Source organism: Haliotis rubra, unplaced genomic scaffold (genome assembly GCF_003918875.1).
Source record: "Haliotis rubra isolate DU_JTF1 unplaced genomic scaffold, ASM391887v1 Scf63, whole genome shotgun sequence".
NCBI classification, from domain to species: domain Eukaryota; kingdom Metazoa; phylum Mollusca; class Gastropoda; order Lepetellida; family Haliotidae; genus Haliotis; species Haliotis rubra.
The window spans coordinates 2,124,243-2,140,862 of record NW_025767335.1 but is presented as its reverse complement, the minus strand read 5'-3'; the positions used below and the strand labels follow the sequence as shown (position 1 = coordinate 2,140,862).

The 16,620-nt window shown below is 42.4% G+C and overlaps 2 long non-coding RNA genes across 2 annotated transcripts; one reads left to right on the top strand and one right to left on the bottom strand.

Annotated features, from left to right (window-relative positions):
• The first annotated feature begins 3,830 nt into the window (after positions 1–3,830).
• On the top strand, positions 3,831–14,894 carry LOC124256548. Its single transcript, XR_006892953.1, has 3 exons — positions 3,831–4,053; positions 9,338–9,420; positions 12,842–14,894. It is a non-coding gene; the product is annotated as an uncharacterized LOC124256548 (long non-coding RNA).
• On the bottom strand, positions 14,741–15,785 carry LOC124256547. The gene is made up of 3 exons (XR_006892952.1): positions 15,699–15,785; positions 15,328–15,658; positions 14,741–14,774 (listed from the first exon to the last, which is right to left on the bottom strand). It is a non-coding gene; the product is annotated as an uncharacterized LOC124256547 (long non-coding RNA).
• Between the last annotated feature and the right edge of the window lie 835 nt (positions 15,786–16,620).

Genomic DNA, 16,620 nt, shown 5'->3' with positions numbered 1-16,620 from the left:
GATCTCTGTTATTATCGTTTTAATATCTCACACTCACATAAACTAGATCTCTGGCATAATCATTTGTATATCTCACACTCACATAAACTAGATCCATGTTATTGTCGTTTTAATATCTCACACTCACATAAACTAGATCTCTTTTATAATCATTTGTATATCTCACATTCACATAAACCAGATCTCTGTTATTAATGTTTGTATATCCCACACTCACATAAACTAGATCTCTGGCATAATCATTTGTATATCTCACACTGAATATCTTCGATTATCCAGGGTACCACACCGCCAAAATGATTAATTCCCTGGAATAATTCCCAGCTGCCACCATAATTTCGTGCGGAAGTGACGTCACCACATCCATCGCATCTGCCTCTTAGCACAGTTTTTCTCTCGTTATGGATGTAATGTGGTTGGACTGCTATTTTTAGCGTCATCTTATTCGGGTCAAGAACGTTACTGGTGGCAGCCAACTGATCTGGAAAATCAATAAAACAATAGCTCCCCGCATGTAGTCTTAGTATATTCGCCTGAAGCTAAAATGTACAAGTTGACAATGTTCAGTTTAATAAGTGATTACTTGGACTTGTTGAATTACCACGATAAAATGCCAGCTTCCGGTTCAACGGAGTGAAGTAACAAGAATAAGCAGAAATTATAAAGAAATATCATATTGCCTAATTTTACCATTAAACTGTTGAAGATTATTTTTCCTTTCTGCCGTCGTTATGGTTAGAATTTTCAGAGCATTTATTCTATAAAAAAGCACTGCTGACGTAGTGGGTGAATGAAAACAGGGGAGGTAACGTCGCAAGTATGGGCTTCACACATGTGATTCAACAAGAATAATAAGAGTTAACTCCCCTGTTTCTCACTCCGTTGAACCGGAAGCTGGCAGGGATAATGGAGGCGAAGAACGATTTGATAAGTGGCGCTTAAAATGTTAAAATGTAATTATTAGATATGAGGTTGGAAATCTGAGAGCACAATCCTGTGAGGAAATGGATGTCTACCTTTAGTGGGGGCGATATTAATATTTTGATGCTAAAAATATTTCTCGAACTGAAGCGAGGGATGTACGTTGCTAACCTTTGCTCGCTTCGCTCGCATATAGGAAGACTGGTAATTTTTCTGTGTTGCGCAACCCTATTTGCGCTATTGTTTGCCTGTAATCAGATCTATCGGAAGTATCCGCCATATGATCACACAGTCAGCAGCTGCGTCAACTGTCAGGTCATTGATCTTGTCAGGACTCGACTACTGAAACAGCATCCTCATTGGAACATCAGCAGAGAACATCAAGCGCTCGCAGAAGGTTCAAAATGTTGCTGCCAGAATTGTGGTTTGAACAAAGATGGAGTCTAACACATCACCAATGCTCCGGCAGCTTCACTGGCTACATGTAAAAACAGCGGATTGAGTTTAAAGAGCCAGTACTGACCAACCAGCGCGTGTACGGCAAAGCTCCGCAGTACCTGCAAGACCTTGTCTGTGTGTATACCCCTGCAAGGTTGTTGTGATCCACCACCCAACTACAACTTCAACTGCTCTCATATAAACTGAAAACTTATGGCTACAGATTATTTCACTTGCAGCAACACAACTTCGGAGCTCTCTCCCTACAGAGCTCAGAGCCATTTATTCATGTGAACTCTTCAAACGCATTCTCAAAACCCACCTTTTCCCTGATACCTGTCAGCGCTTTGAGCATGAAACGCATGGAGTTTAAGCGCAATACTAGCAGAAAACATTATTGTTATTATTATTATTATTATTATTAAATCTGGAAGAAACGTTACTTGTCCTTACTTTGTCACAATCATGGTCTGCCTGAAATTCTAGAATGACCTATCACTAACATTAACTAACCCTCTGCATTAAACACTACATGACTCACAATGTCATGATGAACGTTATCTACGGTGTGCGCTCAACATTAGCCTGGCAACGAATGAGAAGTCTTTATCTGTGTCAGTGATAACGTGAACCGAGAACCTATACTGTAGCCTACCGACTCTGGTATGCCGACTGGTAGCTGATGAGGACAGCTTATAATATTAATGTTGGTGATGAGAATCTCTCTCTCTCTCTCACACACACACACACACACACACACACGCACGCACGCACCCCCCCCCCCCAAACAACAACAAACACACACACACACACACACACACACACCACTAACTCTATATAGATATACATACATGATGTGTCTGTGTATAACCATCTGTGTGTGTGTGTGTAATTGTCTTCTCCTAATACACACACATATGAGGAGATGGCAATTACACACACAGAGCTGCATATATACAGTACAACCAGATATTATTGAGAATTTAAGATTGTAATTTTTTATATTTTTTTCACTCATTACTCACGTATTAAATGTGAATATTAGCAGAACATAACTCCAGATTCAAAGAAAGGTGAACAGTTAGTATTTTGTCAAGTCACCATGGGCAGCAATGCAGGCTTCAATGCGGCGGGGCATACTATTGATCAAAGAAGTTAGAAAGTCGTGGTCCATGCTGTCCCAATATCGGACCACCTCTTCTTTCACTTCAGCAATATTTGTCAGATTTTTCTTATTGACACTTTCCATACATCTCCTCCTAACCATACAATCCAAGTTGCATATGAGGAACTGCCTGGTTAGCTCTGCGTTGCCATCTCCTCCTAACCATACAATCCAAGTTGTATATGAGGAACTGCCCGTTAGCTCTGCCATTGCCCTCTCCTCCTAACCATACAATCCGAGTTGCATATGAGGAGCTGCCTGTTAGCTCTGTCATTGCCCTCTCCTCCTAACCATACAATCCAAGTTGTATATGAGGAACTGCCTGGCTAACTCTGCCATTGCCATCTCCTCCTAACCATACAATCCGAGTTGCATATGAGGAGCTGCCTGTTAGCTCTGTCATTGCCCTCTCCTCCTAACCATACAATCCAAGTTGTATATGAGGAACTGCCTGGCTAACTCTGACATTGCCATCTCCTCCTAACCATACAATCCAAGTTGCATATGAGGAGCTGCCTGGTTAGCTCTGCCATTGCCTTCTCCTAACCATACAATCCAAGTTGTATATGAGGAACTGCCCGTTATCTCTGCCATTGCCATCTCCTCCTAACCATACAATCCAAGTTGCATATAAGGAACTGCCTGGTTAGCTCTGCCATTGTCATCTCCTCCTAACCAATGCCTGTTTGCTTATGTTTGCTTATTTCCCTCGAACTCCCATGCCTGAGAGGGTAAGCTACAATCACATTAGATAGGACTGATTGTGGGATACCGAATAGTTGGTACAGAAAAAATGTCAAGACTGGGTCAAGATGTAGATGAAATATATTTCACCTACATTTGTGTTCAATAGACACTGTCCAGTCAAACACAACACTATAATCTCCACACAAACACACTAGCATGTCCACAAACAGAAAGCTGTGTTCACACCGACAGAACATACTGTTATTTCAAAATGAACACAACACAATACCATCTCTACACACAAACACAGCACAAGAACACAAAACTGAGAACACCGACACGAATATTATATATATATATGTCTATCTTTATATCATGCAAACGAGAAAAGGAGCACACATTTAAAAATAAATAAAAATATTTAATATTTTCTACGCATTTTCCCAAGCAAACCTCTCACTGAATAAAGCTGTTGAATTGAAATCTCAACCATCTGTACAAAATCAAAACGCAGCCATCTTGCCTCTGTATTACCTTTACCCTCTCACAAACACCCACCACAATACCAATTTTATCATGTGTACACAAACGATCCCACATCTGTTATCACCGCCCAAACGCACCAGGCTACACGACCTTCACACACACGCTAGAACATGGAAAATATCGCCGCGACATTCGTTTAAAGGCCGTGTCTGTCAATACCAAGTGAGAAGTCGTTGGGGAAACCGCACTTGATCTGCTGTGAGCAGCTTGGCCATGGCACTTATGAGAGCTTCACTCATCATGCAGAAGCACAGGCAGACTGATCTATAGTGTCCTCATCGCCTGATCCACATAAGGTAAGGACGGCTCTCTCTCAATAACTCCCGACATTTCTCCCATGTATTCCCCTATAACTACATATTCTATTAATTATTCTACTTATTCATTCAACTACGTTTCAACACATTTGTGTTAAAGTACCGTTATTGGCACTGGCAAGCGCGTATTTTGCAATCATGCAGTAAGGAACCCCGCGTTTCAACCATCAACTCAAGAACTGGGGGCGGCACCACTGTTGGTGTATGTCATGGTGGCAGGAGGGTGTGTTACCAATATTACATGACCCCTTTCATGAATATGCAGGGTTTATTGTCTCTCTTACTCCCACCAACGAATCCGTCTCCAGTCATCATAATTGCAGTCACACAGCCTACGGATATGATACTGAATAGAAGACGATAAAGTTTATCATCACATTCCAAAAATTATTGATTCTGAACAGAGATGAAGCTTAAACATCATCTTCGGTTCACATGGTAGACACTGATTTTTCACAGTTCATGTAAATATACAAGGCTACAAGTTCATCGCTTTGTGTTTTATGTGGCACTCTGTATAAATCTCTTTTCACACTGTTCCTATGTAAACAGGTCACGTAAAATGCAACATTAATTTTAAATGTGTGGAACATAAATACATCATTTTTTTATATATGTCTGATAAATACAGTCAGTCTTACTGTGACCTGTTAAGGCTACTGTATTTTAATATGGTACCAATAGCTCATACCACAGATGAAATGCCTAAAGCTATTTATCATGACAGTCTGGTTCCGGATGACAAAGCTTGAACATCTGCCCCGTTGATTGTTACATTAAGCCATTTGCTCTGGAATCTGAATAAACCGTTATTTGATCACATTTCAACAGTTCTGGCTCTGGTAACACATGCAGGACTGGGATGTATATGCTATTGTCTACAACGTATTATCATCTTGAAATCTACGCGTCTAGTTATAACATACTGATAATGTATGTGCTTTGTTTGATCCCTGAGTATACCTTTTCAGGGGCGTTTAACCTTTCATTGATAGCGACATTTCCTCACAGATTCTTATAGTGACATCTATGCGATCCAACAGCTTGCTGAAACAGTTTTACTATTTTCAGATCATTGTGTTCAATTTACAGAAACAACAATTTCCATGCATGAGCCTTGTGGTGTTGTGGTGATGCAAGACCGCCTGTATGTGGTGATGTAGTGATGCCTGACCGCCTGTATGTGGTGAGGCGATCTAGACAGGGCCGCCTGTATGTGGTGATGCAAGACCCGCCTGTATGTGGTGATAGATAGACAGGGCCGTGTATGCAAGACCGCCTAGACAGTATGTATGGTGATGCTATGCTGGTCAGGCAGGACTGTCTGTATGTGGTGATGCTATATAGACAGGACTGCTTGTATGTGGTGATGCTACATGGTGATGAAACAACAATTTCCATGCATGAGCCTTGTGGAGTTGTGGTGATGCAAGACCGCCTGTATGTGGTGATGTAGTGATGCAAGACCGCCTGTATGTGGTGATGCTACATGGTCAGTCCATGACCGCCTGTATGTGGTGAGGCGATCTAGACAGGGCCGCCTGTATGTGGTGAGGCGATCTAGACAGGGCCGCCTGTATGTGGTGAGGCGATCTAGACAGGACCGCCTGTATGTGGTGAGGCGATCTAGACAGGGCCGCCTGTATGTGGTGATGCTAGATAGACAGGGCCGTCTGTATGTGGTTAGGCTATATAGACAGGACCGTATGTATGTGGTGATGCTATATAGGCAGGACTGTCTGTATGTGGTGATGCTATATAGACAGGACTGCTTGTATGTGGTGATGCTATATAGACAGGGCTGCCTGTATGTGGTGATGCTATATAGACAGGGCTGCCTGTATGTGGTGATGCTATATAGACAGGACTGCCTGCATGTGGTGATGCTATATAGACAGGACCGCATGTATGTGGTGATGCTATATAGACTGACTGACTGACTGAGTTTTGGTTTTACGACGCTTTGAGCAATATTCCAGCAATATCACGGCGGGGGACACCAGAAATGGGCTTCACTATATAGACAGGATCGCCTGTTTGTGGTGATGCTATATAGACATGACCTCCTGCATGTGGTGGTGTTATATAGACAGGACCGCCTGTATGTGGTGATGCTATATAGACAGGACCGCATGTATGTGGTGATGCTATATAGACTGACTGACTGACTGAGTTTTGGTTTTACGCCGCTTTGAGCAATATTCCAGCAATATCACGGCGGGGGACAGCAGAAATGGGCTTCACTATATAGACATGACCTCCTGCATGTGGTGGTGCTATATAGACAGGACCGCCTGTATGTGGTGATGCTATATAGACAGGACCGCCTGTATGTGGTGATGCTTTATAGGCAGGACTGCCTGTATGTGGTGATGCTAGATAGACAGGCTGCCTGTGTGTGGTGATGCTAGATAGACAGGCTGCCTGTATGTGGTGATGCTAGATGGTCAGTCCCTGACCACCTGTATGTGGTGAGGCGATCTAGACAGGGCCGCCTGTATGTGGTGATGCTAGATAAACAGGGCCGCCCGTATGTAGTGATGCTAGATAGACAGGACCGTCTGTATGTGGTGATGCTATATAGACAGGACTGCCTGTATGGGGTGATGCTATATAGACAGGCTGCCTGTATGTGGTGATGCTAGATAGACAGGCTGCCTGTATGTGGTGATGCTATATAGACAGGACTGTCTGTATGTAGTGATGCTATATAGGCAGGACTGTCTGTATGTGGTGATGCTATATAGACAGGACTGCTTGTATGTGGTGATGCTATATAGACAGGGCTGCCTGTATGTGGTGATGCTATATAGACAGGGCTGCCTGTATGTGGTGATGCTATATAGACAGGACTGCCTGCATGTGGTGATGCTATATAGACAGGACTGCCTGTATGTGGTGATGCTAGATAGCCAGGCTGCCTGTATGTGGTGATGCTGTATAGACAGGACTGTCAGTATGTGGTGATGCCATATAGACAGGACTGCCGGTATGGGGCGATGCTATATAGACAGGACTGCCTGTATGTGGTGATGCTAGATAGCCAGGCTGCCTGTATGTGGTGATGCTGTATAGACAGGGCTGCCTGTATGTAGTGATGCTATATAGGCAGGACTGCCTGTATGGGGCGATGCTATATAGACAGGCTGCCTGTATGTGGTGATGCTATATAGACAGGACTGCCTGTATGTGGTGATGCTAGATAGACAGGCTGCCTGTATGTGGTGATGCTATATAGACAGGACTGCCTGCATGTGGTGATGCTATACAGACAGGGCCGCCTGTATGTGGTGATGCTATAAAGACAAGACCGCCTGTATGTGGTGATGCTATATAGACAGGACTGCCTGTATGTGGTGATGCTAGATAGACAGGTTGCCTGTATGTAGTGATGCTATATAGACAGGACCGCCTGTATGTGGTGATGCTATATAGACAGGCTGCCTGTATGTGGTGATGCTATATAGACAGGACCGTATGTATGTGGTGATGCAAGATAGACAGTCCCGTCTGTATGTGGTGATGCTAGATAGACAGGCTGCTTGTATGTGGTGATGCTATATAGACAGGACCGTATGTATGTGGTGATGCTAGATAGACAACACCGTCTGTATTTAGTGATGCTAGATAGACAGGCTGCCTGTATGTGGTGATGCTATATAGACAGGACCGTCTGTATGTGGTGATGCTATATAGACAGGCTGTCTGTATGTGGTGATGCTAGATAGATAGGCTGCCTGTATGTGGTGATGCTAGATAGACAGGACTGTCTGTATGTAGTGATGCTATATAGACAGGACCATCTGTATGTGGTGATGTTATATAGACAGGACCGCCTGTATGTGGTGATGCTATCTAGTTAGGACCGCCTGTATGTGGTGATGCTATATAGACAGAACCGTGTGTATTTGGTGATGTTATATAGACAGGACCGCCTGTATGTGGTGATGCTATCTAGTTAGGACCGCCTGTATGTAGTGATGCTATATAGATAAGACCGTCTGTATGTGGTGATGCCATGTGTTAACGCCCTACCAATGTATTTTAAGAGTGGAGAGCCCTTTATCACAGTTCAGGGGGCAACTATATCAATCAATACAGGCAGTGGCTGTTTGTCTCTTCCAATGCCATCAAAGAAGACGGTACTGACAACGAAGGATCATAATAGCCGAAAATCTGTAATGGGGACAAATGCAAGCTCCTTAGTAATATTGATTTGACGCATTGTAACAGGCACAAAATGGTCAGTTCGGATAATTCCGACAAAGCTCTTGCGTGACGCGGCAGAGAGTGGGAGAAAGCGAGCGTTGCTTGGCAACCTTATTCCTGTCTGATCAATAAGGACGTATCTGCTTTTACGATGAAACCGCCAAGTGCAGCAGACTTGAGCTGCAACGGGGATCTGGTACCGACTCGTATTAGTCATTTGTCGTGGTATTAGATGATACTATACTCAGTGTAACTGCCTGCGAAGAGCATCCCAACATAGCTCGCCATTGTTGAAGATATGTTTTTCTAAAAAACTTGCATGGCGAATGAGAAAGATTGATTTCCAGTGACTCTCCCTGAACCTCGTGGCCGCTCATATATAATCAGCTCTTAAATACCATGCATGTAGATAGCTGAACTGTCCCCAACCTAAGAGCTGCTCTATAGGTTTGCACACCCTGCTACGGGATTTGAAACATGGGCGGATCCAGGAATTTTGAAAGGAGCCCCCCATTGGCTCCGCCAACGCAAAAAAAAATCTTCAATGTGATCTTAAGTCATTTTCAAAAGGGAGGGGGGTGGGGGTGGGGGGTTCTAACCCCCTGAAACACACACCACCAACCCCACCACCCCGGATCCGCCACTGTGAAATATGTCGTTTAGCCTTCAAATGAGGATGTATTATATAATTAAGTTATTTAAAGGACAAACGATGTCAGCGGCAATCGTTGTGGACATGTCACCATTTACCAGAGTCACTCTCCTCCCTCCCTCTCTCCCCTCCCTCTCTCCCTCCTTCCTCTTTCTCCCCTCTCTTCCGTCCTTCCTCTCTCTCTCCCTCTCTCTCTCTCTCTCTCTCTCTCTCTCCCTGTTTCCTCTTTTTCTCTCTCTCTTCCTCTTTCTCTCCCTCTCTCTCTCCCTCCTTCCTCTCTCTCTCTCTCTCTCTCTCTCTCTCTCTCTCACACAGACACACACACGCACATCGACATGGTTTTCATGTGCATGGGTAATTCCATCTCGCATAAGATACAGCTCTACGATTTATCTTTTGCAGTTGACAAAGCCGCGCAAGAGCACCAACAATCTTGACTGGGATAACAGAATAACAAGGATATTGGCGTTGTGTCTCCCGAGCAGGTACAGTGTGCTCCCACCTCCCTGCAATGGGACACGTTGTATTTCCCATTAATTATTTACCGTTTCATAAGTTCACTATTCATCATACATAATTCAAACTGACTGGAGTCTTATCACGTTGAAGTTAATCGTGTTCCCCACACTCTCCATCATAATGTCTGCGAATGTGTTGATCTTTGAATTTATCTGCTTCATCCAACTCGCTAACATTACAGAGCGGCGGAAGAAGCACGTATAACGAAAAAGTCAAAGACAAACATGGATTTTGCATGAGATCCTGAATTGTTCTACTATCCAAACCTTCACAAATAGGACCGTAAGGGTATTTAATCCTAAACTTAGCAGGTATATCTGCCCCGTCACCAGCAGTGATATGTCTATCATCTCCTTCCCCTCCCCGACTTGGAATATGTATAATCCCAAACTAAGCAGATATATGCATATTTCCCCTGTCACAATCAGGTATATGTATTTCCTTTGTCACAATCAGGGATTTGTATTTCCCCCATATCAACAGCAGGTATATGTATTTGTCCCATATCACCAGCAGGTATATGTATTTGTCCCATATTACCAGCAGGTATATGTATTTCCCAATCACCAGCAGGTAAATGTATTTCCCCTGTCACAATCAGGTATATGTATTTCCTTTGTCACAATCAGGGATTTGTATTTCCCCTATATCACCAGCAGGTATATGTATTTGTCCCATATCACCAGCAGGTATATGTATTTCCCCCATATCACCAGCAGGTATGGTATATGTATTTGTCCCATATCACCAGCAGGTATATGTATTTGTCCCATATCACCAGCAGGTATATGTATTTGTCCCATATCACCAGCAGGTATATGTATTTGTCCCATATCACCAGCAGGTATATGTATTTCTCCCATATCACCAGCAGGTATATGTATTTGTCCCATATCACCAGCAGGTATATGTATTTGTCCCATATCACCAGCAGGTATATGTATTTGTCCCATATCACCAGCAGGTATATGTATTTGTCCCATATCACCAGCAGGTATATGTATTGTCCCATATCACCAGCAGGTATATGTATTTGTCCCATATCACCAGCAGGTATATGTATTTGTCCCATATCACCAGCAGGTATATGTATTTGTCCCATATCACCAGCAGGTATATGTATTTCCCCCATATCACCAGCAGGTATATGTATTTGTCCCATGTCACCAGCAGGTATATGTATTTCCTTTGTCACAATCAGGGATTTGTATTTCCCCTATATCACCAGCAGGTATATGTATTTGTCCCATATCACCAGCAGGTATATGTATTTGTCCCATATCACCAGCAGGTATATGTATTTGTCCCATATCACCAGCAGGTATATGTATTTGTCCCATATCACCAGCAGGTATATGTATTTGTCCCATATCACCAGCAGGTATATGTATTTGTCCCATATCACCAGCAGGTATATGTATTTGTCCCATATCACCAGCAGGTATATGTATTTGTCCCATATCACCAGCAGGTATATGTATTTGTCCCATATCACCAGCAGGTATATGTATTTGTCCCATATCACCAGCAGGTATATGTATTTCCCCCATATCACCAGCAGGTATATGTATTTGTCCCATATCACCAGCAGGTATATGTATTTGTCCCATATCACCAGCAGGTATATGTATTTGTCCCATATCACCAGCAGGTATATGTATTTTTCTCCTGTCACAATCAGGTATATGTATTTCCCCCATCACAATCAGGTATATGTATTTCCCCTGTCACAATCAGGTATATGTGTTTCCCCTGTCACAATCAGGTATATGTATTTCCCCTGTCACAATCAGGTATATGTATTTCCCCCATATCACCAGCAGGTATATGTATTTGTCCCATGTCACCAGCAGGTATATGTATTTGTCCCATATCACCAGCAGGTATATGTATTTGTCCCATATCACCAGCAGGTATATGTATTTGTCCCATATCACCAGCAGGTATATGTATTTGTCCCATATCACCAGCAGGTATATGTATTTGTCCCATATCACCAGCAGGTATATGTATTTGTCCCATATCACCAGCAGGTATATGTATTTGTCCCATATCACCAGCAGGTTTCTGCATATTTCTCCTGTCACAATCAGGTATATGCATATTTCTCCCCCTTCCCGGCATGTACATGAAAATCCCTCCTTCCCTATCTAGTGTGTATCGCCCCCTCTACAGCGGGTATTTTACAGGTAGACCCTCCTAGCTGTGCTTCCATGTAGTTATGTTAAAGTGGTTTATGGCTGGGAGCAGGTTTATATGAACCTGTTTTATGGAGATTTAAGAGACATATCTGATCACAGGGGCGTGTCACGCTTTGAAACAGCATTAGAAAGACCTATAGGTATATAGACCCTACCCTAGAACTATATAAAAGGAAAGCGATGTAACGACGGAACCACCACCTACTCAATCAAAGTTAGATTTCACCACGTAAACTATTTTTAAGGCCCCGTCGAGGACTACGGATCGAAAGCGAGATAATTACCCTACAAAATGAGCTATAAATGGTCACAATCGGATCATTATTTCAAAAGTTATACGCCACGACTCACCGAAAACAGCTACCTCCGCAATTCCAAGCCAAAATCATGATCACCCAAGACAGCGAAAACTCACCTTTTAAATTCGTATATTAATTCCAGCCACATTGACAGCACCTATGTAGGGCTAGATTCGATCGGCAGCGGCATTCCACGGGTCTAAAAAGTTATTGCAACATCTACAAATCATTTCCTCGACAGTAAGCAGGCTTTTTCTCCAAAACCATCGGCAATCAAACCCACTTGTCGGCCATAGATGGCCTTGACATTCAAGTGATCTGTAGGGTAGGGTCTATATACCTATAGGTCTTTCTAATGCTGTTTCAAAGCGAGACACGCCCCTGTGTATCTGTTTCCAAGCAACACGACGTAACATCAGCGACAAGTTCATGTGTGTGTAGGGGCGGTGGGGTAGCCTAGTTGTTAAAGCGGCCGCTCGTCACGCTGATGACACGGTTTCGATTTCCCAACATGCTAAATGCGGCTTAAAACCGTATTCATTCAGTGAGTGAGTGAGTGTGTGTGTGAGTGAGTGAGTGTGTGTGTGAGAGTTTGTGTGAGTGTGTGAGAGTGTGAGAGAGTGTGAGTGTGTGTGTATGTGTGAGAGTAATCAGGACGAATTGTCATGTTAACAACATTAGTGTTGATCTCTTGTGTGATATTTCGTCACTGATATATTTGAGATCTGGTATCTAGTACCTGTTATGGGTGCTTATTGTGAATCAAAGCCACTGTTTTGTGTAATTGTGATTACTTTGATAAAGTAACAGAATCAATGATAACATTTGCTCGTTTCCATCCAAGTCAACCATTCATTATTCCCCATGATTTACTGCTTCATTTTCAGGGACTACTGGAATCTGATAAAAGAACACGGAATGGGAACAGCCTGACCTTGAGTGTAACAAGATAGTGAAAACGAATGAGTTTGACTAAAATATGACGTCTAAAAAGGGCATGTTAGTATGTGTGACCTTGACCTTCTGTTGTAGTACCTACTTCCTGTACGCCTATATGACACGAGACTTACTATCGAGCTGTATCGGAAAGGAAAGGCACGGTTATACCCCACAGTGGAACAGGAACCGTAAGGATTTGAATTTCCATCGAGCCAGGTCGTTATTTTTTGAAAGGATATCAGAAGAAGAAAAGAATAAATTTAGGGATCTAATAAAAATATTTAGTGAAAGGGTGTCGAAAAATGTTACATATTTCCTGTACGCGGGGGCGCTTCTCGGATCCTACTCCCACCATGGGCTGATTCCTTGGGACGACGACATGGACATCATCGTCAACAACAACGACAGGGCGGCACTACTGAAAACACTGCAGTCTCTTCCACCAGAATATGAGCATTACACTGGTTGGAACAATACATGGAAGTTCTATCATAAAGACTCACCCAAGGCGGCGAAAAAACCATGGAATTGGCCATTCGTTGACATATTCTTCTATGTGGAATATCCCACATACATTCAAGATGCTAGAGAAGCCAAAAAGAAATTTAACAAAAATATAGTGTTTCCTCTGACCATGAGACCATTCATGGGAATGATGCTTCCAGCACCTATGAAGACACGAGAGTTCTTGCAAGTAACATATAACATCGACATGTGTGTTTCTAACTCGTATGACCACAGGATGGAGATGGATGTTCCTTCTTATTGTAGAGCAAGGCTCCCTTGTCATCTGCTCCAAGACCGATTTCCATTTGTAGTGAGAAAAACTTCGGAAAACAAGACCCTTGAAACGTTGGAAGATAGATACCATAACATCTTTATCAAGGACGTTTATTCACAAGGAAGTGGGTGAACTATACGTGTTGATGTTAATGAATGTTTTACTGTTTGTCCACTCAGTCGTGTATATTGTATTCCTTTCGGGTTCGATGCTTCCAGACATATATGTGTCCTTCACACCTCATTTCTACGCCTATGGATACGGGATTAGCTTGCCTTATGGGTAGGGAATTTGTTCGAGAACTATGGTTATTGTTGCAGTGTTTTGTTGACTTTTTGTTTTGTTTGGGCGCATTGTGTCAACATGTAATGATTGTAAACATCATGATCATCAAAGATTGTATCAAGGAGGGAATGAATCGTTTTAGATGTTTACATTGTTGCAGTCTTGTAAATGATCCCACAGTGAAAACAAGCTGATCGGTTTTCATACATTACTGAAAGCATTCATCATCGTCACGTGTACAAATCAACATGCACACAAGACTTGTAACTAGTAATCGTCTACATAACCACAGTGTTTTAGGTCAGTATTCAACGGATCTGTAATTTCAGATATATTGCCATGGTGCTTTTATCATGATTTCGTTTAAACATGTGTCACATGCTACCGTCGCGTTACTGTCAAATCGTTGTTATAGTATCAGCATGGCGACTGTGATAATCTTTGTTTACTGGGTCGGTCAGACCATTTGCCTTCTTTGCCATGTACAATCAGTTGTACAAAGGCAGTCAACCATGATGATAACACGTGTTCCAGAGCGTCTTTCAGCATCCCTCTTGCGCCTCTGTCTCAGAGTCAAGTCAGGCTCTTGACTGAATGCAGACGCGCCGCTGGTGTTAGACCTAATATCTTTACATACGTCGTACATGCTAACGTATAGTTTTTTATGGCATGTTCTTCATCATGTCGAGTTAACAAGCTAGGAGGTTCGTTATGCATGGAATTCAAATCCCGAAACAGACACTGAATTTTGTTGCATGTCGGAGCAAAATCGCAACAAGTCTCGTTATCTGTAGGAGATCAGGTCCCATTGCAACCTGATAAAAATCTCATATGTGGGGATAGGTAATAATACAACCTCGTTAACCTTTAATGATAGGAGTCCCGTCGTTAACAAGCTGGGAGGTTCGTTATGCATGGAATTTAAATTCCGAAAACAGCATTGGAATCTTGTATGTCGTGCTATGTTCACACTATCACGAATCGTGGACTAATCGTGGTGACCCTATCAGATCTTATCAGATCTTGAGGTCAGTCGTGGCAATCGTGTTGATCGTATAAAATTTTTGGACGGTTAAAACATTTGCTACGATCAACGCGATTAATTGTCAATCGTGCTCATCGCATCAGATCGTATTGCCTTGTAACAAAGCGCAACATATCGCATTTAATCGTGGTGATCGGAATCAATCAATCGTAGGAGATAAGTCCTGGTAACAACCTATAAGTCTCGTATATGCGAGATAAGACCTGATAACAACCTACAAGTCTTGTATGTGAGATATAAGACCTGATAACAACCTACAAGTCTTGTGTGTGAGATATAAGTCCTGGTAACAACCTACAAGTATCGTATGTGAAATATAAGACCTGATAACAACCTACAAGTCTTGTGTGTGAGATATAAGTCCTGGTAACAACCTACAAGTATCGTATGTGAGATATAAGACCTGATAACAACCTACAAGTCTTGTATGTGAGATATAAGTCCTGGTAACAACCTACAAGTATCGTATGTGAGATATAAGACCCGATAACAACCTACAAGTCTTGTATGTGAGATATAAGTCCTGGTAACAACCTACAAGTATCGTATGTGAGATATAAGACCCGATAACAACCTACAAGTCTTGTATGTGAGATATAAGTCCTGGTAACAACCTACAAGTATCGTATGTGAGATATAAGTCCTGGTAACAACCTTCAAGTATCGTATATGAGATAAAAGACCTGATAACAACCTACAAGTCTCGTGTGCGGGAGACAAGTAGCGTCAACAACCTAAAGTCTAGCTGCATATGGACGTCAATCTGTATAACGAAATCCGAGTCCCACTGAACGTGGGTGATAACATTGGTGTCTCTTTTATGGGAGATAAAAACCGATAAAAACATTGGACTCTTGGACTTTTGGTTGCATGTGGGCCAAACATCCGATAACAAGAGTGCTACTTACCTTACACCCTCAGGTCATTACGAAATAAACTAGAGTGAAATATATACCGTCGTCACTTCTGACGTTCTGTCATGAATGTTGGTCATGTCCATGTACTAAACATTGACTGTATACTCAGTATTGTCCTTCCAAGGGAGCGGTTCAATATCTATGACTTGGAAATAAAGTTGTGAGAAGAACATTGTGTTTCATTCATTGCCAGCTCAACACAGTAGAGGCCTAATTATGAAACAATATGTGCATGTGTGGCTTCGTTCATTGCTATTGCATTCATCAACACGAGCTGAACCTGGTGGTTTTGGAGTATGACAACTATAGCAAGTCACGGATCCCTAACGTTCATCGTGAACCTGGACGTTCAAGGCAAACATGGCACATTATAGGATATAGAGATTACTAAACGAGTGTCAGTAATCTGTTTCTTACACACTTTAAACTCGCACCATTTTAGGGTCGAATATTTTCAGATTTCATATTTTCTCATCGTAGGTCCGCATTAATCCACAGCACAACGTTTATGAATGAGTGACTATCAGTGCAACCATAGTAGGTTATAGGATACACGACGTTCAAGACAATGATGGTAGATTATAGGATGCATAACGTTCAAGACAACCATAGTAGGTTATAGGGTACATAACGTTCAAGACAAACATGGTAGATTATAGGGTACATGACGTTCAAGACAACTATATAGTAGATTATATG